This window comes from Eleutherodactylus coqui, chromosome 10 (genome assembly GCF_035609145.1).
Source record: "Eleutherodactylus coqui strain aEleCoq1 chromosome 10, aEleCoq1.hap1, whole genome shotgun sequence".
NCBI classification, from domain to species: Eukaryota; Metazoa; Chordata; class Amphibia; order Anura; family Eleutherodactylidae; genus Eleutherodactylus; species Eleutherodactylus coqui.
Genome location: NC_089846.1, coordinates 134,907,786 through 134,935,750, shown reverse-complemented (window position 1 = coordinate 134,935,750; position 27,965 = coordinate 134,907,786). Strand labels below are relative to the sequence as shown.

Here is a 27,965-nt window from a genome sequence, read left to right as displayed (position 1 = left end):
CCACGCAGAATCCCGCCGCAGAATTTCCGCTCGTGTGCATTCGGCCAATGCCTCTCCGTCATCACCTCTCACTACATCTCACACTTCCTGAACTCGCTCTGTGCCGCAGTTTCCAAGTGTGTTATAGTCCTGATGTCATCCAGCTCACTGAGCATGCTCCGCAGTACATTGCTAAAATTTGGCACACTTTTTGGCGCATGGGGTGAATTTGAGCCTATTTTGGCACAAGACTCCCCATTGCCACAGCAATAGAGATGAGCGAACGTGCTCGTTTAGAGCAATTACTCAAACGAGTATCGCTTTTTTCGAGTAACTGCCTAATCGAGCGAAGAGATTTGGGGGGCGCCGGGGTGAATGGGGTGTTACGGGGGAAAACGGGAGGTAGCAGAGGGGAGAGAGAGAGCTCCCCCCTGTTCCCCCCTGCTACCCCCCGCATCACCCCGCCCCCCAAATCTTTTCGCCTGCGTAGGTAGTTACTCGAAAAAAGCGATGCTCGTTCGAGAAATTGCTCTAAACGAGCACGTTCGCTCATCTCTACACAGCAACCATTTAACCCTTTTTGGACTGACCCCCTACATATACACCAGGCCTATTGTTGCTCTGGAATCAATTATCAACCTACTGACCCCTATTTTTGGTGAAGAGGAATGCTAAAAACAGCTATATATGAGCACTCCACCTTTTTTGACACACCTATACATTTCTGTAGAGAAGGCCTGTGTCAGGATGACAGTTGTGGGCCCACCTTCCTGCACACTGATTTGACTTTAGGCTATATCTAGAGGAAGCACTTGGGGAACCCCTGGTTTCGCCCTTGACTGCTGCAAGCAGGATTTGGTCTTTGCTATGGGCGCCGAGCCATTACTTGCAGAAATAGTCTCAGTGTTGTGGCTGATGATGCTATACAAGGCCAAGGGCAGTACCTGAGGGTGTGAACACAGGCGTAATCCAAAAACAAGCTGCGGTCAGGACAGGCAGCATACATTCTGTAACAGCCTGTGCTTGTATGGCCAGCTTTTTGGCTGGGATAAAGGATTTACAGCTTGTCCTTCTTGGCTATGATAGGAGTTTGGCTTTAGAAGTTACTGCCTATCTATCTTACTTCAATGGATTACTTGACTTGTCATAAAAATAGAAGGGTTCTCATGGGACGACCCATTTAGGTTTTTGTATTGTGCAATTTGAGTTGTTTCTTTTTTCCGCATGCATTCTTAGCAAGCCCTCTGTTTCCATCCATCCACTTCTTGTATATATACTTGTTTACTTGTTATCACATAGTGTCACATTCATATGACAACCTAGTGCATCAATGTCATTTAAGGTGACCACCGTGCCATCACAGTAGGCCAAAACGCACTTACTGGCTGGGGATTTCATCTCTTTGTATTGTCAGCTACTGTAGATACTTGTGAGGAAATGCAGGTTATACAAATTCTGTGTATTTCCTATCTATTGCCTACAGTATGGTAAATTATAATCATAGTGCTAAAACACTTACTGTCCCTATAGTTGGGGTAAATCTATTCCTTCAATGCCAACGAGCTAATAGTGCATCACTATAAACAGCATCTTATTTAAGAAAAGAGAGAAGCAGGAGACCCTGAAGTTAAAAATTCCTTTGGTGGCAATAGGGAGGTGAGTCGGATTAAAAATTAAAAAATACACCAGTGCTCACCTCCCCGCTGCTATGCTGCTTCCCCACCGTGGCTTCCATCATCCGGTGCCTCCTTTACTTGGTACGCTGTCGTCACATAGGTTGTTTACTGCCAATAGGAGACTCAACATAGACATCATCAGGGATGTCCTGTGAACCGTCTGAGGGCTTCTGCATTAGATGACCACAGGACAAGTTAATGGAACGTCATTGGGCCAGAAGACCTGTTGATGTCACCTGTCAGATGCCGTGATGCCGGGGCCAAGGATGAGTATATTGATTTTATATAGGGGCCAAAAACGATCTGAAAATAATGACTTGTATACCAAATGCCCCCGTGATAGACTAGAGCCATAAGTGGCCTGGGACCAATGCCCTGCCCTGCTGTTCCCCTCCCACATATTGGATATAGATTTAGTTTTAATTATTCTATTGTTCATATATTTAGAAAATTGGAGACAGTAGTAACTCCCAAAGCACGTACAACCCCTCCCCACCACAATGTGGGCAATGTAGTTCTTCTTTGACAATAACTGAACCCACATAACGTCTGTTTTAATAAAAATGTTTCGACCATAAAAATAATAACTTGGAAAACTCCTTTACCTTCTAATGCATTAAGACAGTAAATATCGATATAATTCATATATAACCACAAAACCATTTTTTTCTTATTTTGTTTTTATGTTTTTTCCATCCAAGTGTCAAATGTAAAATGTCAAAGTAAACAAAACAGTATTGGGGCGCAGTAAAGCACAAATGTATTATGTAGCCAAACTGATATGAGTAAAGGATGTCATGATATTATGATAGAATGATAGATTTCTCAATACAGTTACTTTTCGAACTCCTCACTTGACTGCTCAGATCCTCACTACTCTACGGAGTTTTATATTTTTGTCACTGTTTCTTTTCCATAGGTAGTAGAGGCTTATTCTAGTTTGGTCACTATGGTCAACATGTCATTGTAGGGGCTCATGATATAACAATGACCTTACTGCTATGGTGTAAAAGTGTAAACTGATGCGATGGAGCCCCCAACCAGTGGAAATGAAGGGAAGATAAAAAATTATGTTATATTTCTTACAAAAGAAGTGGATTCTCTAAGCCAAAATTGGTTTGGCGCTGGCTAGACTAGGGTGTGGAGTCTAAAGTATTTCTTTGTTCTTCACCCTTAAGGCCCACAAGGAGGTATAGGTTTTCTCCATTGAATTCCTAGGTTATAGTCCCTGCCTATTGGTGGTGGGTGCTCTAAGGGAACTGTAGCATAGATAGAAAGGTATGTCACAAAGAAAGTGATCGGGGTGAGACAAGCAGTAAGAGGTGGTGGAGACATAGTCAGCGGACGATCTAGGAGTCATAACCAGGGGGAGGACAACAGGTGCCGAGTGACCAATCCAGAGAGCAAGGCAGAAGTGCTCTCCAGTAACAAAAGCAAAGTCATGATCACAGTCAGAGATAGAAACCAGGAAGAAGAGTAACACGAAGGATTAACCTTACTAAGCAGGTCAGTGATCCATGGCATTTGCTCCTTCAAATGGGCCACTAGACCTTACATTAGTGACCTTTGGCCATTATGGCAGTACAGCTGGTGGCTGAAAGCAAACAGGGATGGCCACAGGAGCTTTGCTGGAAAGTGGATACGTGGTTCGGCTTGCCTAACAGAAATGGTGAGACTGGAGGTGAGTAAATTCTAAAAGTAAGTATATTAATATCTGATTTTCATGTTGCTTCATTCCATATTTTACTACAATGTATACTTATAAAGCATAGAAATCATGGCAAAATGGTCCGCCTGAACCCAGCCGTGTGCTGCCGCACAGCCAACATAAATTCGAGAGCTAATTCACTTAGTTGACCTGACAGGTCCACCTTATAGTTCTTTTTCTTCAATTACAAAGAGCTGAAATGCAATTACCAGGGATGTAAAAAGTGAATCCACCTCTAGGTTTATTAGTTCCTGGAAATGAAAGACATATTTAACACAATACATGAACAATTGATTAATAACTCCTTACCGAATGTCTGGGAAAATTCAGACCTCAATTAAAAATGTATTATTTCTTTTTCTATGTATCTTCAATGTTTTGACCCCACACCTAATTCTTGACCTGCTCCTTGGCTACTGGAGCAAGTTCTATTTTATGCTTTCTCTTCAGCCTGCTTTTATTGTGTATCGGTCTACTTGGCTTTGTTAAATAGAGCTGTTCTGACTTTCCAGTTGCCGTTTACTGTACCATACAGCCCTATTTCGGACCAAAAGCTCACAAAACCATTGCCTCAACTTATCTGTTTCATTTAGTTTTCCCTGCTTGCCTTATTAATTAATTTCCTGGACCTTTTAAACTTCTTTGCTCTTAATCTAGCACAGTGCTTTCTGTGCAGTGAAGACCTTGGGCAAGTAAGTGCCAAGTAATGAGCAATGGCACAAAGAGCTTATTTTAAAAGCACTGTGCATGTAATGATGAACGTTGATATTCTGGAGTAAGGAGGAATGTAAAGAAGGTTATTGAGTAACTGAAAGACTGTGGAGCAGTGATGATGGCACATGCCCCATGCCGGGGCTTGGTGCTACTAAACCGCAGGTTCTTATGAGATGGTGCACGGAAAAGAGCAGGAAGGAAGAAGATTCAACTCAAACTCATCTTTTATTCCAAGAGGCAAAAAAGTCTTAAGTATAATGGTTACAGTCTTTGAACAAGTAGGCATACTCTTAGCAGTAGCAACAGAAATCTGATGGTGGTTAATGTTTCCTCTGGGATACTCAGAATGGTGAGCATTTGCTGAGTGAACTCACTATCAAAATACTAAACAGTCCACTAGTAGCTTCACTACTTCCACCCACAGGTGACTGATGATATCACTCACTCTGCCATCCACTGGTCACCAAGTCCTCCTGCATTGTCCCACCCACGGTATTCAGCAGGTCTTTTCATCCGACAGAACTACTTCAGCACTGTGGACCTCAGCAATATGGGAAATCCCACCAGCTCACCAGGAGTACTTTGACCGAGAGATAGCTAACCATACTCCAAGGTGTGAAAAAATCAAAAACACTTTATTGCTCCATGTTGTAAAAAGGCAACGTTTCGAGCCTGATTTCTTGTGCCTTTGGACTTACTGTGGGGATTTGTAGGTCCATGATCCCGAACGGTGGATGTGCATGGATTAATAACGTTACCTCTATTGAAACTACATTTGAGTGCTGCTGATTACTTGGTGATGAGAGCTAACCATACTCCGGCAGGTAGCTTTGGGGGTCGATTTACACCCGTACACTTGCTGTGGTTTGATGACCAAACTCTCCCTGTTAACAACCACCGTGACTGCTGGGAACTCGGGTTTAAGCCCCAACCACAGCAGTGATGCTTACACCAACATCACTTTACTAAATATGGGCCTCCACACTATACCATACATCGCTGCCAAATAACATGGCATTTCTTTCTGCATGGCGTTATGTTACGCTATGTGGGCTCCATCATCAACTGCCATACTGTTACAGGACTACATAATGCCAAAAATAAAAGTAAGCTAATATACAATAATATGCAGCTGAATTGTACTTGGGCAAACTACCCTGTGTTGTAGGCATCAAACATAAATGAATAACTAGTAACAGAAGAGAAGCAAGGTGTCATAACTGTCACGGGAGGAGAGTCTTCAAGTGCTTTCTTACATGAACTGGCCAATGTGATTCTCCTCTTAAACATGCAGCAGCATAACTTAACACCTTAAGAAGCAAGCACTGCAAATATGTGGCACTTGGTCCTGGGCTTTAATCCCAGTCAATAACAGAAGTACAATGTGGGATTAAAGCTTCTGCGCCTGCAATAAAGCAGAAACAGGTCAGCTCCTCAGCTGTCAGACACAGCCTAGGACCCAGAGGAGAAGGAAGGAGCACTTTTTAACTTCGGCCTTCTCCTTTCCAGGCTACATAGTGCTCAATGAGTGCTATGTACTAAAGAGTGAAAGTGGAAGCTCTGTTAGTAACTATTGTCACTACAAAGGGATATTTTCTCCTGTAACTTCCAAGCTTGAATGGATGCCACAGCTACAGTGGCAAAGTATGAAATAAAAAAAGAAATACAATGTGAATGAACCCCAGGGGTATTATATGACATCATGGTAGTAAAAAAGTAAAAAAAAACATAACAGAATAAAATAAAGGTGTCATTTCTCCTTAAAGGGGTTTGTCATTAAAAGAAATTTCTATACTCATATATTCCTCCACAAACGCATCTTCTTCTCAATGGGCTTAACCAGTCCCCCGTGTCCGCTCACCACAAGCCGTCTGGATTCTCTTCTCTTTGTTATGAAGCATGCATTCCTCACATTCTCTTCTTGTAGGTCAGTGAAGGTCACATCCCTGTGATGTAGCATTCATTCGCTAGGAAGGAATGCTGATCTATTGCAGAGACAGCACACATGAGCAGTCTCTGCAATAGCTCAGCACTCCCTGCCAGACTATGATTTAGTGACCTAGCGTACATTGCCGGGCAGGACAGAGACTGCCTGTGAATATACGGAACATCACAGAAAGCAGGAGAATCAGACAGCTGGAGATGAGGTGACCCCTAGGACTGCAGCAGACAGCAGAAGATCAGCGAGGAGATCTGCTAAGTAGACTTATGAGGAAGGAATAAGTGAGTATAGAATTTTCAGTTTTTTAATGACAGAACCCTTTTAGATAGAGCACCCAAAAAGTGTGTGGAGACACCAGGGGGGTGAGTGGGGGCATGCAGAAGGAGCATGAGAAGATACCTGAGAGGTGAGTGAGAAGACTTATAAGTAGAGATGAGCGAGCATACTTGTCCGAGCTTGATGCTCATTCGAGTATTAGGGTGCTCGAGATGCTCGTTACTCGAGACGAGCACCACGCGGTACTCGTCTCAATTAAACGAGCATTGACCATTGAATTCAATGGAGCCGGCAATACAGCCGGCTCCATTGAAAGCAATGGGCTGCCGTGAGCGCGGGATGAATTTTCGGGAAGGGATTAAAAATATAAGCCCTTACCTGAAAATCATCCTAAGGGCGCCTACCCACTGGCGTTTGCGATTGTCGTGCGTGAAAAACGCAGCGTTTTTGCGCGCGTTTTTCTCGGCATTTTTCGCGCCTTTTCCATTAATTTCCATTGACATTCATGGGTGCATTAAGAGAAAAATAAGGACACATATGCAACTGACAGTTCCTATGTTAAAAATTGCAACAGACCGAAAAGAAAACCGCAAGTGGACAAGAACACATTCTATCCTAATTGCTCTTCAGAAAAAACGCAAAGGAAAAAAAATCGCAAGTGGGTAGGCGCCCTTAGATGTGTAAAAATAAAAAAAAATTTATGTCAGCATAAAGATCGTTCTCCTCTGCCACAGCTGTAACAGCTGTGGCAGAGAAGAGCGATGTTAGCCCATTGAATTCAATGAAGCCGGCAATACAGCCGACTCCATTGACAGCAATGGGCTGCCGGCGAGCGCGGGATGAATTTTCGGGAAGGGCTTAAAAATATAAGCCCTTACCTGAAAATCAACCTTAAGGGTGCGTTCAGACGAGCGTGTTTTGGTGCGTGCATACGCACGCACCAAAACACGCTTGTATTTACAACACTGCATTCCCTATGGTGTGTGCACATGTCCGTACTTTGCAGGTGCGTGCCTGCAAAGATAGGACATGCGTGCACCATAGGGAATGCACCCATTGCTTTCAATGGAGCAGCGGCTGCTGCCGGCGGCTCCATTGAAAACAATGGCCTGCTGGCTCCCTGCATTCCTTTTCAGGGAAGGACTTTACATATAAGCTGTTCCCTGAAAAAGAAAGATTTTAGTGTAAAAAAGAATAAAAATGCAGGCATTCCCTTCAATGGAGCCGCTGCTGCTGCCGGCGACTCCATTGAAGACAATGGTCTGCTGGCACACCCAAATTCTTTTTCAGGGAAGGGCTTTACATATAAGCCATTCCCTGGAAATGAATTAAAAGTGATTTAAAAAACAAAAAAATTAGATACTCACCTCCCTTTAGCTGCCGGGGCACAGCCGCGTCTTCTCCTGCTGTCCCCTGCACTGTGGTGCTGAACTGCTGATCTATCACCAGTGGGGGATTTAAAATCCCCGCCCGCTGAATGAGCTGCCTCTGATTGGTCACAGCCTCACCAATCAGAAGCAGCTCTCACTCACACCCATTCATGAATTCATGAATGGGTGAGTGCTGCCTCTGATTGGTCCCTGCGCTGAGTCAATCAGAGGCAGCACTCACTCACCCATTCATGAATTCATGAATGGGTGTGAGTGAGAGCTGCCTCTGATTGGTGAGGCTGTGACCAATCAGAGTCAGCTCATTCAGCAGGCGGGGATTTTAAATCCCCGGCTGCTGAATACTACTCAGTGCAGTTCAGAAGAACTGCCGGCCAGACGCGGCTGAACTCTGGCTGCAGCGGAAAGGTGAGTATACATTTTTTTTTATTTTTACACATTTTAGGATGATTTTCAGGTAAGGGCTTATATTTTTAAGCTCTTCCCGAAAATTCATCCCGCGCTCGCCGGCAGCCCATTGCTTTCAATGGAGCCGGCTGCATTGCCAGCTCCATTGAATTCAATGGGCTAACATCGTTCTTCTCTGCCACAGCTGTTACAGCTGTGGCAGAGGAGAACGATCTTTATGCTGACAGTGCGGGGGGGGGGGGCACTCTTGCCACTATTGTGGCTTAATAGTGAGACCTCAGAGCCCGAAATGCAGCCCTGCATATTGCTCCTCGCCTGCCCTATCCATTTCTGTGTTTTTTACATGACTTTGGTGATTTGCTAAGATTTTCACAAATGAAAACCTTAGCGGAGCACCAGTCATATACAAAATGCTCGAGTCGCCCATTGACTTCAATGGGGTTCGTTACTCGAAACGAACTCTCGAGCATCACTGAAAGTTCGACTCGAGTAACGAGCACTCGAGCATTTTGGTGCTTGCTCATCTCTACTTATAAGGCACTGCACGCTCCTCTGGGAAATTTATGCAAATAAGGAAGATGAATCGATATCTCTGCAGCGCCACCTATTATATCTCTGCAGCGCCACCTATTGGATGGCAACATTCCTTTAAATCAATGTACGACTCGTTAACAATTTCCCCTCTTTCACCTTAAGTTCTAATCTAGTGGTCACTCCTGTCAATCATTTGAGAGCAGGCAGTGGAGGACTGCCTCCAACTTACAGTAATATCATATTGTAAACTAAACATGTAGTACATTAGTAGAGGAGCGGTCATTAAATACCTTTAATGATAATGTAGAAGCAAGAAAAAAGCCTAGTCCCTTTTGGCTACTTAAACACATGCATTTCGGGGTTCACAATATACCCTTGATGATTAGGCTTAATAAAGGGGTGAACCCTGAAATGCGTTGCCGCTGACTACCTACCTACATGTAACAGTGTCTAATATTGGATGCTTGCTAATAAGGATTTAAAAGAAGAAACCCTGCAGCCATTACATCATTTGAAGTGAAGCGGGGAGGAACCGGGGAGGAAATGGTTGGAGTGGAACAGGAGGAAATGGTTGAACCAAGAGTTCCCCTGTAGAGTAAATTAATCTTACCTTACTCCAGTACAATATCCCACTTGCAGGTGTTTAAGTAGCTCAAAAGGGATTAAGCTTTTTTCTACATTGCTTACCTCGAGGCTGAACACCTCTGATACCTTCCCCCTGCTGCTCTCCTAACCTTATCAGGATCCTATACCAGAGGGATTATAAGGCTGAAGTGGACCCTTTGGTGTGGAGTTCTGTCAACTGACGGACTCCATATCAGACAAGTAAGTCCATCCCTCTTGGGAATTTTCCCATACATGTTTCTCCATACCTGGAGCACGGATACCTCATCCTGTTGTACTTTCGCTTTAATGATAATGAGATGACTCTGCCGTAATTGTCCTAGTCTATAAAAAAAGCTGAAAAGTGAATTGGAGTAAACAACTTATAATGAGTGCTCCAGTGTCCAGAAATGGCAGCATATATTGGAATACATATGGGTTTTTAAACTTTTGATATAAAATATATATATATACTGGTGGTGCATATTGGCTTGAAATAGTAAGAAGCATGAGCATGCAACTTATCTGGAAAGCAATAGAGCAGACAAGGGTTTGTCTGGGCTGAATCTATCATTTTAGATTAGTAGAGGAAAATCGAAACGTAATCATGTTTGTTACATAACAATCATTTCTATTGGCTCTCCAATTCATTAGGCATTTCAGCTAATTTATGATACTGCATGAATCTCAATTTTAACAATTTCCGAAATCAAAAGTTTTTCTCCAATAACATTTTAGCTTGAACTATTATCTAAGCCTAATGGTATTTAGAGATATCCTCATTCAGACATGAATTATTGATAGACAGTAAAATACGTAAAGCCAATTTATTATTCTAAAGGTTATAATATGTAACAAGAAAAGTCATTTTGACATACATGCTGTGCTAGAGTTACCTAATTTAAGATTGTATGAATTAATTTAGCAGTATGACTATGTTGGCTCCATAGGGCTGTATACTGATAAGCCACTGCCGGAAAGATGTCTGCTACAGAAATTATTCTATAGCAAAACAAAATAAATAATAACTAGCAGCCGTTCTCGAAAGTCGATCTATCCTCAGAAAATTGTATACTGTTTCAATCACAATTTTATTTCAAAGATTTTTTTTTTTAATTTGGTGGAATTTTTTATATTAGTAGTATGTATTATAATAGTATGTATTAAAAAAGGTGATATTCTACAGAGGATATAAGGCTTTGCCGTGTAAAAACTTGTATACCGGTGTAAAACTGAAGGGAACAGAGAAAGGAGCTGTATTCCATTTATATGCCTATGTGAAATGTGGTCTGTAAATTGGGAGAGGGTATACTTCTGCTGCAGTCAATGTGTATAGCAGCAAAGCAGACAGACAAACTACACTTTGGGGAATATTGCAGTACCCTGTTTGTCGCCTCGGATGTTATTCAAAGTCACCAGTCCAGCCACTATGAATTATTTGCAATGCTTATGCTGCTATCAGTGAGGTTTGGGGAATTCACTTACACTGCTCCAAATAGGGGCAGCTTTCAAAGACACAAGCTAGTCTGTGGTCTTCTGTTCTCACACATTGTGCCTCCCAGGGATTGGGACTTATTGAGTTGGAGGTGCTTTTTTTGGTTAATATAAAACAAAAAGAAAACCAAACAGGGAAACAACAAATACACACAGTATGTGTCAGCGGCCTCAGATGTCGTTCAAAGTCAACAGTTCGGCCACTACAAATTATTTGCAGGTCTTATGCAGCTAGCAGTGGTTTTCTGCAAACTACAAAATTAGCTGATAAGTTACATAAAACTACATTAAAAAGTAAGAAAAATAAAAAAGGATGGCCCATTTTTATGAAGTGCTAAATGAGAAGCCAGTAAGAACACAGCAATCCAGCGGTGAAGTCTGTCTGTCTATACAATCTGCATGAGCGCGTGGAATTCCAGGTTGTATATGTTGAAGCTGAGTCAGCAGCAGAGAGCGATTACGGATACCCGATGGTGTATGCCATTATCACATACTGTATGGAGGTCGGTCACTTGACGCCTGTGGAGTGGCTCCAGATCAAAGACATGTGTGCTATTTTGTCTGCTTTAAGCAAGTGAGCAAAATGGTCAGCTGTGATGCTGCACTGATCAGTACAACCATCCTTGTTGTCTGCCAGTTGGAATAGATGCTCCATTGTCTCAGGGACAATTATGTGTTTTTGTCATAGGAGGAGGAGGAAGGCATATCAATCTTGCAACTATGTGGCCAGTCCACCCATGCTCAACATTGCAGGGTGGGTGGCTTTGGGCAAAAAAAGGGTGTATTCTCCAACACGTTTCTCCACCTGTGGGAGAAGAATAGAGGAGGAAGAAGAGGAGAACTAATTAAGGACCAGAAGCAGGGGAGGGTCTGCACAATTTTTCTTCCATCCATCACTAACCCCAGCTATTCTACGTGGATGGCAGGACCAGCCAGAGTTTGGTGGCCCCTGAGTTATGTCTGGAAAATGTATCTTGTTGTATATCACATGACCGTGTTATATATATATATATATATATATATATATATATATATATATATATATATATATGAGTGGTGTCTTTGGGTCTTCTTGCAAGCAGTGCAGAGAGAGAAAAGAGTGGACTCTGTTGAGTAGTAGAAACTGAGTCTGGTTGCACGAGGAGCCCCAGGATGGAAGAGGCAGAGCCATGGCTTGATGTGTGCCCTGGGCCTTATTCACCCAGGCCTCCCTGCATCTAATATGGAGGACTGAGAGCGAGAGTGAGAGGAACCACCATGCAGTGCTGAGTGTGATTCCTAAATGTGAGTATTGAACAGTAGAGAGCTGGAGAGAGAAAGAGAAGGAGAGTGGCTGGGAGCAGAACCCCACAGATAACTAGGACTGTGAATTTGTCTGACAACTTGTGAATCCTCCCTGTCACACCAGTATTCAGTGTGCACCAGTGATGCTGGTGTGTGTAAAGTTTCATGGACTGTAAATAGTTTTCCTCACAAGTAAATGGGCTCAACCAACCATTTCCGGTTTTGCTCTGAAACTTCTCCCTGTGTGTGGACTACTTTATTTAACCATCTGGAGGAAGAAATGGTGGCATCACGAGTGACAAAACGTTCTTAAGGTAAACCGCATCTTATGTTACCCTGTGAAAATTCGCCAGCAGTAACTTGGTCGGGTCTCAAGCTACCCCCAGGGGAGGACATGGTAGACCCCCGTGACAAGGCCTAAATCTACCCTGCTATCTCCTCAGCTGTAGGCCCACTCCTCGGACGCTGCAAGAGGACATGCTTAGGAATGTGGGCTATCACCCATAGGCACCTTGAGGCACATTAGTGCTTTTATGTTGCAGTTCTTGCAGAAGGACCATTGAATATGCCCACATCAAAACATCAAATCATTATTGTGTGGTCACCCTCCTTACCCGCTACCAGAGCAAAATGACAAATCTCATTTGAGCAGTAGAGAAGGACCTCAACATGCAGAATTATCAGGAAAGGCTGTTTAGCAGCTTGAGCACAGCATTTCCACATGGCTGTGGGGTGCATTTGCAATGGATAGCAACTGTGTGGCTCATGGCAGACAAGCAGGAAGGCACCGGAGCAGCATCACCATCCTTGACAGGGGAAGTCTAACAGTGGTGTGGCATCATTATTTCAGTCTATTGCAGCCTGCAGCAACAGCTCAAGATAGGACTCAAAGTCACAGACAGCACTTATCCACAATGGTCCAAGAGTGTGTCAGCTCCTGCGTGGATGTACTCAGACATGGAATTGGCCCCTTTGACTTCTAGGTGTCTAAGTTGGACAAGTGGCTTGTTTAACATGCTGTTGAGGTATTGGCCTGCCTTGCTGCCAGTGTACTATCATAAAGGGTCTTCAGCACAGCTGGGGGTGTGATAACTGACAGACGCATCCGCCTGTCTACAAACAATGTGCTTCACCTGACATTTATGAAACTGTGGTTTCCTTGGTCACACATCATTTATCTTTTTGCTTTCTTTTTTTTCAAATAAACTGTACATCTCTTTTGTACCCGTCTCCCATTGAAATAAATAAGAGTGTGACTGTTTTGCAACGGAGACAGAAGCACTGTGCAGGTCCATTAAACCCACCGGAATCCTATTTTCCCTATTGGTGATGCTCCCAGAGTTAGGACCTGCACCTATCGGGCACTTCTGAAATGTTCTTTGGAAATGATAAAAATTGTAGCTTACAATAGGAAAGAAGAGCCTGAATAAATATGTTTTCAATTTACCAATACAGTAATAATTCCTTTAAACAGTGTTGCCAACCGCGAGAAATTCCTGGACACTCTACAAAAAAGGCGGCTTTTTTGCAGGGACCCTGAAAATATTAGGCAAGTCCATGAATTTTTTTTAGGTCAGGTTATTATGATTGTAATTATCATCATTTAACAGTTCATATTAAATGTTAGTGATGAGCTCGTATCAGTATCTAACTTGCGGACATGTATTACTTATAAATGAGCAATTAGTGGAATTATCAGTTTGTGTAGGTATTGGGCCAATTTCACTAAAATCATTGGGAGTAAAAACCTGGTTCACTAATTTGCCCTACAGAAGATGCCAAATGCAGCCAAAGCCCCCCAAATTACATGGGCGTACTGCATACATCTGGGGAACACTGTGCTCTTCACAAACAAATTGGTCAAAATAATGTATCGTAGTGCAGGGGCCAATCGCAGCACAGGGGTGTCACTGAGCACCTACTCCAAACAACAGCTGTAGAGCTGTATCCGATGGTGAATGCCATTAGCAGATGCTGTATAGAAGTTGGTCACTTATCTCCTGTGGAGCGGCTGCAGATCAAAGACGTGTGCTGTTTTTGCCTGCTTTGAAGAAGCAATTAAAACGGTCAGTCGTGATGACACACTGATCAGTAGGACCATCCCTTTGTCTGCCTGCTGGAAAAAATGCTACAGGTCCTCAGTCACAATGACATGTTGTCACAGGAGGAGGAGGGAGGGTTACCAATCTCCCAACTGTCTGCCCAGTCTGCCATTACGCAACACCACAGGGAGGGTGGCTTTAGACTAGAAAGGGGGACATCTCCAATATATTTATCCATCCATGGAAGAAGTATACTGGAGGAAGAAGAGAAGGATAATATATAGGACCAGTGGCAGCGCAGGGGGCTATGCAACATTCCTTCTATCCATCACTAACACCAACTATTCTTTGTGAATAATGGAAACACCTAGAGGACACTCTTGGGCCTGACCCCAAGGAATGTGAGCCATCACCATTAGGCACTTTGAGGCAAATCAAGTGCTTTTATGCCAACATGATTGCAGAAGGACCACCGTATAGCCCACATCAAAACATCAGGTCATTACTCTGTGGCCACCCTCCTTAATCCCTGCAACAGGGCCAAAAGGATGAATCTCATTCCGGCAGTGGAGAGGGACCGCAAAATGCAGCAGTATTAGGACAGACTGTTAAGCAGCTTGAGCACAGCATTTCCACATGGCAGTGGGGATGCATCAGCATTGGATTTCAGCTGTGGGGCTCATGGTGAATGGCAGCACCACCATTGTTGGAAGGGAAGTCAAACAGAGGTGTGGCATAGCTTTTCAGCCCATCTCAGCCAGCAACAAACGCACAGAGTAGGACTTGCAGTCATAGGCAGCACTTATTCATGATGGTCTAAGAGTATGTAAGCTCCCACATGGATGTACTTGGACATTGAGTTGGCCCTTTTTACTTCTGGGTATCTAGTGGCCGGTGCTTGCACTACATGCTTTAGAGATGCTGACCTGACCCGCTGCCAGTGTGCTATCAGAAAGGGTGTTCAGCAGAGCTGGGAGTGTGATAACTGATAGACACATCCACCTGCCCATAGACAATGTGGATCGCCTGACATTTATAAATATGAACCAGGCACCTGACTTCTGTACCCCCATGGCAGATTCCACTGATTAGTTAGCACACTGACAATTTTTACTCGCATATGACTGAACATAGATTTATACCAAAGACCATACTGTGCCCTCAAGATGCTGTTACTGCTACTCAAAATGTGCCCTCAAGATGCTGTTACTGCTACTCAAAATGTGCCCTCAAGATGCTGGTGCTGCTATTCTCCACTTCTTACTTCCCCCATGCTTCCTCCTCTTACTTCCCCCCAAATTGAAACTATCTTAATATGGAATTTTGGCGCTACATTTCTCATGTTTCCATGAGGAGCTCAGTCTGCCCCTAAGGTATTGTTGCTACTGGTGGTAGTGCTGGTGTAACGGCTGCTGTTCTTCTTCTCCTGCTTCTGCGTATTTTCTCCTCCTGCTTCTCCCAAAATAAAAATGTTCTAAAGCACAAGAAACAGCTGTAGCCTTACAGCTTTTCCTTGGAGAAGGTCCATGCTTGGCTGTTCTGTTATAATTTATCCTTTGCAAACGCTATGACATTGCTTGTAAAACAAGCAGCACACTTGCAGTTTTGCATAGCAAAATGTTTGGTAGTCTTTGTGACACCCCTGTGCTGCGATTGGTTCCCCCACATCACTATGCATTATTTTTACCAACGTTTGGGAGGAGCACAGTGTTCCTCAGATGTGTGCTGTATTCCCATGCAATTTGGGGACTTTGGCTGTATTTGGTACCTCCGGGAGGGCAAAAAAAGTGAACCAGAGTTTTCCTCTTATTGACTATAACGAGAGACGGAATCGACTGTCCTAATTCACAATGACTTTAGTGAAATCGGCCTGATACCTACACAGCCCGATTATTCCACTCATTGCTCATCTCTAATTGAATGTCTAGAAGCCAGATACTAATATGAGCTCATTACCAGCATTTAATGTGAATTGTAAAATGATGATAATTACAATCATAATAACCTGTTCAAGAACCACTAGCGTAAAAAAAATCACTCACGCACCTAATATTTCTCATGGCCACTGCAAAAAAGCCCCCTACTTTTACAAACTATCTGGGAATTTCTGGACAGCTGGCAACACCGATTAAAGGAATTATGACTGAATTGGTAAATTGAGAACATGTTTACTTAAGCTCCTGTTTCCCATTTTTATCATATCCAAAGGATATTTCAGAAGTGCTTGGTAGGTGCAGGTCCTAACTCTGGGACCATCACGTATTGGGAAAACAGGGGTACGGTGAATTTCATGGACCTGCACAGTGCTTCTGTCTTTGTTGAAAGATGATCACACTCTTATTTATTTCAAGGAGAGACGGGTATGAGAGGGATTAACAGTTTATTTAAAAAAAACAAACAATGAAGGTTGTGTGACCAAGGTAGCATCACAGCTGCTCACATATCTGATGGATTATTATTTGGTGCTTCAACCTTTCAGCCAGAGTTGAATCCTGAAGGTGAAATTCCTTAAATGGGTTTTCTGGAGAAAATACTATTGCTGACCTATCCTCAGGTGATCATAGGTGATCGGCCGGAGTCCACCACTCAGACAAGTACATCTGTGTGAAGCAGCCTTACACATGCAGTTTTTATCGCAGTTTTTGAATCAAGGCCAGGAGTGCATTTACCGGTATATCAAATGGGAGATACAAGGGAAGGACTGGGCGAATTCCAACTGGGTATAATTTTATACTTGCACTTGTACCACAAACAAATCAACTACAAAATCTCTGTGATTTAAGGTAACTTTTAGAGATGAGCGAGCACGCTTGGTTAAGGCAGTTACGCGAGCATCGCTCTTTTCGAGTAACTGCATACTCATCCGAGCAGATGCAGGGGGCTGGCGGGGGGAGCGGGGGAGAGCAGGGGGGAGAGTGAGAGGGATCTCTCTCTCTCCCCCCCCCCCCTTCCGCTGACCACCGCTATCCCCCGCCGCCCTCCGAGCACCCTCGGATGAGTATGCAGTTACTCGAGAAGAGCGATGCTCCTTCGAGTAACTGCCTTAACCGAGCGTGCTCGCTCATCTCTAGTAACTTATATGGGATAACCGTTGGGCACGTGAGCGCCCCACAGTCTTCCCAATGGCTATCACCCCTGTGCTTTCACACAGGAACGATAATCGTTCAGTGAATGGAGGTAGAGTGCGCCGGAGGTCTTCTCCAGCTGCCCACCTCCATACACATTGAACAGACAGTCATTGAAAGATTAAATGTTTTTTGTTTACACTGATCGAAAAATTACTTGCGTCATTTTAGCGAGCTTAAACAAAGTGACTACTGAGCGATCTCCCACTCAGAGCCCTGCCGCTGGCTGTATTTACACAGTATGACCACCACGGTGCCATGCAAGTATCGGGCAATAATCGCCTTGTGTAAAGGCACCTTTACATATGGATTCTGAGTCGGACTTGCCATGGAATTGCTGCAGATATCTCCCTTTGCAAATCTGCAGCGATTTCCCTGGAATTCAGCATCAAAATCCAAATTTAAAATGTGGAATTTACAGTAGATTTGGCTGTGGGGTAAAATTCTACAATCCACCTTAATACTTTTCCTTCTAGATGGTTCCACTCCTGGCTTTGGCTCAAAAGTATTTGTGAAAGAAGCCTTAGGATGGTTACATACACACTGTTTTCTCTTTAGAAAAAAATCATAATTTTTGTGGCAGTTTTTGATGCAATCTTTTGATCTGAATGAAGAAATTGATACAAAAGTTATGGAAAACGTGAAGGAAGTTTCATACTTCTCCCTGCTGAATCTACTCCTGGCTTTGGTTCAAAAGACTGCATCAAAAACTGCAGTGGAATTAAAAAAGATGTGTGAAATCATCCTTCCCCTGGTATGTGCTGGGTATTTTTGTTGTTTTAATGAAGCATCATTGTTGCAGACTGTATTGGAATGAATCCATTAGTAAATAAATATTTCTGGAAAATGTAGACTGTTGATACAAAAGATAATAAAAATAGTAGCAAAGACCTTGAATAAAATAATAAATATGCAATAATAATAATATAGAAGCAGTTTGTTTACAGTATCTTTTATGTTTATGTAAATGTTGCAGAATACAAACACATCTGTTAATACACAAGTACTGTATGTATTAGTCTTACAGCAAAGTGTTTTTCTGCATGCTGCCTCTGTTTGTGGTGCAGGATCCATCTGCCTTTTCCAGTTTGAAAGACTACAGACCTGATAGACCCAATTCTCTGGAAAGTGTTATCCTGAAATTGTTTTGGATGCATTTCTGCAGCTCTTGTAATATTATTTATGTAAGCACTAAGCTCCACCATGGCTGTAGCTCACTTGGCTGTCAGGGCTACTTTTGGAACCTACCCAAGCCAAGTGAGTCTTGGAATTGCCTTAGGATCACAGCTAGTAGTGATATGTGGAAAGAGGAAAAGTGACATTAATATTTATCACAATTGATTGCAGACACAGTTGGACAGTGTTCTCTATGCTGCAGCTGTGTAAAAGCCTGAGTTTATGTCAGAGGAGGTTAAAGTGTACCTGGCTGATGGTGGTATGTACTGTGAGCTGGGCAGCACTTGGAGAGAGCATTTCTGCAGAGATACTTGTGCAGCAGCTGTTAGCAGGAGGTGGCAGTTTGGTCTGGTTGGCACTATGAATGCTGTAGCCCCCTACAGTTTTTTGCAGCTTGCAGAGGAAACCTCTCTCCCATTAAAATGAGAATTCACAATAGAGCCGAGCTTGTTTAAGTGAATGGGAGATGATGAGCTCCTCTATGCAGGATACAGGATTACAGACTGGGCTGTTCTCTGAAGGATTACAGTCCGCACTGTATTAGAAGGAGCATTGGAAGCTTTGGAGAACTCACGATTTCACTCCATTCACAGCCAGGATCAAGGGGCAGGAGTAATGAATGGATGAATGTCTCACTCACTTTCTGGATGTCTGCAGAACAGGTAAGAATTGCTTTCTTGGAAATGCTAAGCTTTTTATCCATAGGAAGAGTGCAGCTATCCAGCTACCTGCAGCTACTCTAAAGGGTACATCACTCATAGGAATTGTGTGTGGGGGCATTATTATGCAGGACATCCTATTATAGCACTGTTAAACTGACACCAAGCTCACTGGTATCATAGAAAATCATGCCAGCTGATTGCACTATGTTGCAAATCCCATTATCTGATTCATTGTCTAGAATCCCATTCTTTGAACTTTTCTATTTCAGTGTAACAAGCATGTATCCATTTTACTCTGCAACTATGACATTATACAGCTACATAATGACAGGTGCATCAGTGCTGAAAGAGTTGACTTTGGCAGATATAGCTGCAGCAGGCTTAGTTTGACATTTGGCACATCATAATGCTAATATAAAAAAAAAAGTATTTGCAGATAAATATATTTAATGCAATATATATATATATATATATATATATATATATATATATATATATATATATATAATTTACTGCATTAGACAGATCTATCTGCAAATACATTTTTGGATTAGCATAATGATATATATATATCCTTCATTTTTTGTATAATTTGCTTATGAAATTACAACTCTTGCAGAAAGAAATGCACTTCTTAATTTATGTTGCCACTAATTAGGTAGTATATTCTATATTCTGAACTAGTCTAGGCAGTTGAGATTACACATAGTCTTGCTACTCTAGTTAACTGATGCTGGATAGCATACAATATATAGATGTAGGGTTAAATTTATCATTTACAGTAACTCTCTGGAACTGCATTGTGTTCTAGGTGACAACTCTGATTAACGGTTCACCTGCAGTCCTGTGACATGAGATAACATATAGTAATGCCACGATGAGCTGTGCCAAATTACAAACTCAGTATACTATATCTGACAAGCTCAGCAGTGCTACATTTATTATGGTGCCCCTATAGAGCTAGAAGCTGTCCCTGCTGCATTTGATCAGCAGCACAGGTAATTTAAGCATGCCTGTAATGTAGTCTGCAGCTACTACTGCTCCTGGGAGGAGGGAAGCATTCTGCTCACTGATGGAATTGTTAAAGCTGCAGCACAATATATAATTACAGTAACAGTCACTATACAAGGTGCAATGGGGGGGGGGGGGCTGGTCTGTTATTGATGATAAGAGAACAGACTTGTCGTAAAACACACAATAAACTGATTTATAGTCACATAGTCACATAGTCACATAGTAAATCAGGTTGTCTAATAGAGTGTGGTCGTCAGTGCAGATGGAAATGTCTCACTTCCAACATTTAAATAAGAGGAGATTTAATAAAGTTCTCTGTCTTCCTTAAATAAGAACCTGAATACTGTTTCTTATACTGTCAATTACATTTCCTTAAAGTCTGGAATATACCTGTCTGTCAGCCTCAGCACCACACAGCAGTGTCAGTAGAGGGAGTCCGATGCTTCTCAGCTGCTGCTCATGCTGTAGGTAATAGAAGTGATTCTGCGGATGTTGACTTGGATTGCAGCACACAGAAGAGATAATTGTTTTATAGAGATGGCTATTTCCTAATGGCAAAACTGTGAGGATAAAAGGAAAAAAAACAACTAAGGCACAAATATGCAGCAGTGCTAGAATTCTGCTGCAAAAATGACAAAATAGCGAGTCTGTCATTATTAGATGTCATCAAAGAAATAATGTAAAAAACACACATTTAAATATTAATTCTCCAACGCTGCAATACAAAAAAAAAATGTTACCTGCTGCTTTCTAATGAGATAGAGACATGAATGCTGCAGCAGATTTTTATATGCTTTGTCTGAATGGTGACAGCCACAGTGCCACCATAATGACAGCAGCTGTAATGTTCCCCATAAGATATGGTCAGGGTTGCTGTTGAGGTAGTCCCATGCACATGAGATAAAAGTCAGCCAAACCAGGCCATTTCAGTAGGATTGGCAGATATCCCCTCATTGTCAGGCATACTGAACATCAACATGTCCAATTTTTTTCTTGTGGGAGATAAGCTGCCAGAGCATTCTGCTGACAGCTACAGTATCTAAAGTAAATGGCCAGCGTTGGGTTTAAACAGGACAACAATCATTCTAGTCACTCAAAATAGTCACTACAGTGAGTCGATAGCGCACAGGTAACTGTTGTTTGTGTGCTTTTACAAAAAGCAATTGTTGCTCACTTGTTGTTCCTTTTTGGGGTCACTGAAAGAATACCTCCCTGCAAAGCTATTGGCTAGTTGTTGAAAACCCAATGATAGTTTGTTTAGATAAGCTGAAGCAAAGTGATTAGTGACTAGCGAACAAATTCCAATTAGTCACCCTGCTGGTGGCCGTATTTACACGGGATAATTGTTGCTTACATTCCCTCTGCTGAGTGATTATTTGGACGATAGTTGTCCCATGTAAACCCAACCTAATGGCCCTTTTAACTGCATGACCACTGACGCCATTGCTAAGGTTGCCAACGTTCGTGTAGAGCGTTTAGACTTCACTGCTGGATCGCAGGCTTCTCGCTCAGCACTTCACCTTCTATGTGAAGCACTGAGCCGGGAGCGTTTACACAGAATGACAAGCCCGCGATCCAGGGATAGTTCTTATGCTGATTGAAAGTCAGCAACAACGACTTGCGAATGAATAGTGAGTAGAGATGGGCGAACGTACTCGTTTAGGGCGATTTCGCAATCGAGCACCGCTTTTTTCCGAGTAACTGACTACTCGGGCGAAAAGATTCGGGGCGCGCCGGGGGTGAGCGGGCGGTTGCAGAGGGGAGTGGGGGGGGAGAGAGTGAGAGCTCCCCCCTGTTCCCCACTGCTACCCCCCGCTCTACCGCGCCGCCCGCGAATCTTTTCGCCCGAGTAGTCAGTTACTCGAAAAAAGCGCTGCTCGATTGCGAAATCGCCCTAAACGAGTACGTTCGCTCATCTCTAATAGTGAGCGATTTATTTATTTATTTATTTTTTTTGCACTTACACTGCCCGGTTATCGCTCAGATTTGTTCACCTGAACAAACTTTAAGTAATAATCATCTTCAAGTACCAGCTACTGTCATCCCATTAATACTATCCATAGTAGTGTTGCGGGTAGTGGCATTGTAACACAGAAGTCAGGATCCGATGCAGTAAATGGAGTAACCAAGATGCACATTGTTTATTTAGTACACAAAAATGGAAATGAACAATAATGCAACAGTAGGGAGTAGTTATCCTTTCCCCTTCAAAGCCCTGGGAACCATCTAATGCTAGCTAACCTGTGGGAATGACAACACTTTATGAGCAGTATGCAATAGCAGTAGTACTTGGTGAACCCTGGCAATAACACTCAAATGTTAGGGATATAGAGGGCAAGATGCATCGCACACTTCCCTTTTGTGATAGTTCCCCCAACGCATATTAGCCTATTACTCCCCACTTCTACATGAGCTAACCTAAACAACCAATCACCGTGAATCAGGCAACTCAAATAACCAATCACCGGGAATGAGTAAATCCCAACAACCAAACAGGTTGCGAATGGTGTGGATTTGGGGAGTAATATAGATATTTGCTCCCCCAACATAGCCTCTCAGAAAGAATGGTTCTGTATGCACATGCAATGTCCTTTCCAAAGCACAGTCCATAGTGTCCCTATAACATTGATAGCACCAGTGAACCTATACAGAGCTGGAACAACATTTTACATTGCATGATCTGGAAATGCCATAACTTCACATTACTGGCTGAACTGAAGAAAATGGTACTATAAATACCATATGCAAAGGGGTATTCACATATGAGACATATAAGGCATAACCTCAGGATATTCCATGAAGGTCTGATACATGTAGGTCTGACCTCCTGGACCCGCACCTTTCTCAAGAACAAACCCCCACCTCCCAGTCCAGTTCTGGCTCTATACAGTGGCTGGAGATAATCACTACAGAAACAACCAAAAAACTTTTCCACGCTGTTCCTGTAATGCCCATGGAAGTAAATTAGAGTTATGGAAGCAGCATAACTTGCTGTGCTACACTGTTTCTGTAACTCCCTATTGGAATTATATAAACAACGAAACCCGACCTGTTCAGCTGTTTCCATATTCTTGGCCACTAGTCATCGTTTACAAAGGGTTTTGCCATCTAATCTTTTTGGCATTGTTACATGTCAGAAGATAGTATTTGTGTGGTCCATTAGACCTCAAATGCAAGAACAAGTGGACTACAGAACCTTTTTCCTTCAGTCTTAATTGGCTTTATTCAGCTATTTTCATGACTAGTGATGAGCAAACTTCTGAAATGTTCAGTTCGTCCATTTCGCAAAACTTTTGCACAAAGTTAGGTTCAAACCAAACCAGAAGTTCAACAAAACCCTTCTAAATGGTGTATAACACTGTATAACAGCCATGACCGTCCTGTAGAACGCTCTCAGAGTATTATACACGGCTTTTATGGCTCTTAGGCAATGTTGGACACCAGTGTTCAGGATTCATGTTCAGTGAACCAATCCAGTAGAACCCTGTTTTAGGCAAAACTTTCCTAAAATTCTGGTTAGGGTTTGTGCAAAACTTTTAGCAAAGTTCGATTTAAAACAATTAGTTGGTTAACTCAAAACCATTCATGACTGAAGTGAACAAAACATAATCCCATAGGCAAAATAGGCAAGTGAAACTACAAGGAGCTGAAGGAGAAAAGTATATCAGCAAATGATATAGCTGCTTCATTCGAAAAATAGTTGGGTCACAATTCATTGGAATCCCCTAAGTCCACCCTCCAATTTGTCTCAATGAAATGTCTTAAGGTTCTGTAAAGATCACATACAGGAGCCTTTTAAGAAGTTCTTAGGAATACATGGCTGTGGGTAAAATAACTGAGGTCACCCATCATTAGCATTTATCTCTTGCTTTTGATCCGCACATAGCATAGTTGTCAGAAGGGTTGTTTTCTTATAAGCATTGGATGATGTGGTTGCTCTGGATGGTATCATATACAGTAGGCACAGAAAGTGATAATACCGCAGACTGTCATGAGAAAATGTATAACATTAAATGGACAATAACTTTTCCCACAGCTGATTCTCATCTAACAGCCTATATGTGGAATGAATCTTATAATATATTTGCATTTTTTTGTTTTACCACTAAAAATCATGTGTGAAGTGACAGCCACTAGGGGTCTCCCTTCCAGCAGCTTCGCAATCCACTGCCTGTCGTTAGGCACTTAGCTTCTCTCACAGGGACACTACTAGTTACCACTTGCACCAGAGATGTGGGCATTCAAATGCTGCATTAAAGCCAACTAGAGCTGGGCTATGCAAGGCAGCTACGGAAGTGTGGAAGAGGAAGTCCAGCCCAGTATAGTCCTTGCAGGATGGCTAGTTTAGGACACCTCTCCACTTTTTAGTGGATTCCAAACAACAGAGCCGCAGAATAAATAGGAAAATCTACATGGAAAGCTGAATTGATAGAACTCTAACTGGGCGCAGACAGTAGCAAAGCAATAGTCAGTGAAGACCTGGGTAGCTTTTGAAAATTTTTGGGTAAACTCAGTTATGCTTTAAAGTCCAGGTGAAAAAATATGTTGGATGGTGATAAATTGTGGAATCTCCACCCAAGCTGATTTTTATGCCGGACTAATAGAGAGGTGCGATGAGCAAGAGACCCTCATGTACTACATCCATATTCATTAGTGGGGCCGTCAAAAAGGGGGTTGTGTAAAGCAGATCATTCATTTTGTAGCGGTTTTCCAGTTCTAAGTTAAACAGGTGAGTCATTTGAGGCCGCATGGAACGGATCTGTCAGGAGTAAACCCATTGAGGATTTTTCAGAAAATTCATGGCAGAAATCTAAAGCTGAAATTTGGGTTGGGTTGTCCAGTTGGTTGTCGTTCTATGAACCCGATCCGGGTCTTTAATTCCGGATCTGCAACAATAATGAACAAGGCTGTTTTTTCAAATTCTTTATTAGGTGTTCATCTTTTTCCAGAGCATGTGGGATATGAGAGATCATATTTACTTGTATTACTGGTAGAATGTCAGCGGATTTAGTTTGGATTTGGAAGTGGAATCTGTGCTTAAATCCCGACAAAATCTTGAATGTGTGAACATGCCTGAGACTGGCTGATTTGTATGAACGCAGTGTCTAAATGGTAGCATTGCAACAGCTGCACACTACCTTTATAGTGTAGATGCTCTCTTAGCCGCCATGCTGTATGTATGGCCTGGCTCTTGCCATTCACTTTGTGACCGAGCTACAATAACCACATAGGCAAGCCTGGCTACCTCTGTTTTTTGTGACAATTAGGTATGTATTTGGGCTGTTACATCTGTAAATAAGGTTCCTATCTACTAGCCTTGATTATATTATACATTTCACAACCTAACTGACTTACACTTGAGGACAGGACAAGGTTGAAGGTGTTATATATTATTAGAAAAACAGTTCTGCTTTCTTCCAGGAACAGCGCCCCACCTGTTCATGGGTTGTAACTAGTAACAGAATTCCTTTTCATTGAACGGGCTCAGCTGTAATACCTCACACAACCTCTAGACAAGTGTGGCACTGTCTTTTAAAAGAAATCAGCCTTGAGTTGCTATTTCTGGACAATCCCTTTAAGGGGAATGCATCATCAGAAAATGACCTGTTGTATCAAACAAGTTCTTATGTTTATATATATATATATATATATTTTTTTTTTTTTTTTTTCTTACATCACAGAAGGGGAAATCAAGAATTAAAAACAATCACAGAAAATGGCCGTTACTTACTGAGTGAGGAGGGCATATAGATGCATCCTCCTCTCACCATGCAGGTAGCTGACTACCAAATGGAGGAGCGAATAACACCTGTGCAGGACACCGATGAGACAACCACTCATACTGCCTCCTGATAATGAGGGGGGTGGCTGCTTGGCGTATACTCCCACACATAGTGGATACAGGGTGCCAGACCATTCTGATATATGAAGTTCACCATGCAGACCAGCAACCTATTAATGACGCCATGATAATTCGGCGGGTTGCCCTGCATTTCCAAAAATATATGTTTTTTGGTCATAATTTATATTGAGCAGGGGGTTGGACCTGATGACCCTGGAGGTCCCTTCCAAACTCTACCGTTCTATTCTATATATTTTTCTTAAATCTAGAATCATGGAACCTATCCTATGATTCTATGATACTATATTTTTAAAAAATCATAAACTCCTAAAAGTTTTCACTTGGACCACAGTCCCCAATAGGCAAATACAACACTTCCTGTTCTGTAGAGAAAACTTTTTAGCAGTGATGTCATTAGCATCCCAAACAACATTGCGATGAGATGCTAACACTTATGTATAGGCTAACACAGGATCCACCATTCACAACAGGTCATGGTGACGGCATACCCCTTTTCCTTCCTGTTCATAATCTCCACACAAGTCATGTGTGCCTAGGACAGTTTCCCATAGAAGTCAATGGGTCATCTCTTCTCTGTTGTGGGATTGGCCACAGAGGCTGCTGTAAAGCATATCTCTAAATGCCTTTGAATGCAGCTCGGGCAAGATGGCAGCCCCCATAGTCACGTATAGATAACAGAATAAATACATCTACAATCAGGAAATAAAAACAGATTACAAAATTGGAGTATATATCACTATCTGGATTTAATTAGTAAAAAACATAGATATGCAAATCATTTCCTTTAAGAAGGCTTGACAGGGTTTGTAAGCCGGGTTTTTCTCTATCCATTAGCACATTGTATGGAGAACCCCTATGATACATTGTAAACTATTAAAGCCTTCAGTAGTCACTAAATTACAAGGTTCGACCTGTTATAATATAACAAGTTATATATTATTTAATTGTAACAATATCTGCTGCAAATAGATCTCATTATCTATGTAGTTATCCATCATTTTACAGACATTTAGACACTGAACATAAAGGGAAGTGCAGAACGGTCTGGAGAGAACTTCATATAAAAGCTACTGTATAAAATACATATCTACGGCAGGGCAATTACCAGCAGTGTAATGACGCAGCTGGCTTTCCAACGACGGCGCGTCATCTATCCTTGAGACAGAGAGCGATGCCAAAACTGTCAGCATCAAGGAATGGTTTTTAATTCGCCTGCAGTAAGGATGCATCTTTAATCCAAGTCGCTGGCAGAAGGATCCTTGCCGATTACTAGTCAGGACAATGATCTGGACTCTTCTCACTGGCGATGATCCGGATGCTTCTCACTAGCTCTGATGATGAACGGATCCTCTACTCCATTTTTAATTTAGATGGGGGCAAGAAGGAAAAGACAAAATCAGCAGGGAATGGTCTGTGTACACTATTAATGTATCAAGCGCAGCTATGCATGTTCTAATACATTAATGGCGCAGGGTACTGTAATGGTAACAATTGCTACACCTGTACATTTTTTTTCATTGTCCCAATGCATTTAAAACCAAAACTGAAACTATTTTGAGATCGGTATTGATTAAAGGGGTTGTCCGATTTAAGGAGATCCCAGTCAATAGGTCCCCCATGCATTATAATAAGAAAGTCAGCAGTTTGTTACCTCTGCCTGCTTGTCTTCTGCTGCTGGCTTTGGGACCCCTATGGCATGACTCTGCATGCTGAGCCTGTCTACAAACAAGCTGCAGCAGCCAATCACAGCGCTCATTGGCTGCTAAAGAAGGTTCACAGGATGCCACAGTTGCTTGTAAACAGACAGCAGAGACTGGAGATGGCAATGAGGGATGAATGGAAGGGGGGAAGGGGGGGGGGAGTGGGGTGGGCAGGTGAGTAACCGTTGAACTTTTATTTTATTGTATGTGGGACCCAATGACAGGAGTTTCCTTAAAGGGGTTGTCCCGCGAAAGCAAGTGGGGTTCAGCACTTCTGTATGGCCATATTAATGCACTTTGTAATATACATCGTGCATTAATTATGAGCCATACAGAAGTTATTCACTTACCTGTTCCGTTGCTAGCGTCCTCGTCTC

At 42.5% G+C, this 27,965-nt stretch overlaps 1 protein-coding gene across 1 annotated transcript in view; it reads left to right on the top strand.

Annotated features, from left to right (window-relative positions):
- Positions 1–18,894: 18,894 nt before the first annotated feature.
- Positions 18,895–27,965, top strand: part of HTR2C (5-hydroxytryptamine receptor 2C) — a 486,357-nt gene continuing 477,286 nt past the window's right edge. The window contains exon 1 of the mRNA XM_066579897.1: positions 18,895–19,011. The gene's annotated coding sequence lies outside the window, so the exon portion shown is untranslated. The remainder of the gene's footprint in view (positions 19,012–27,965) is intronic.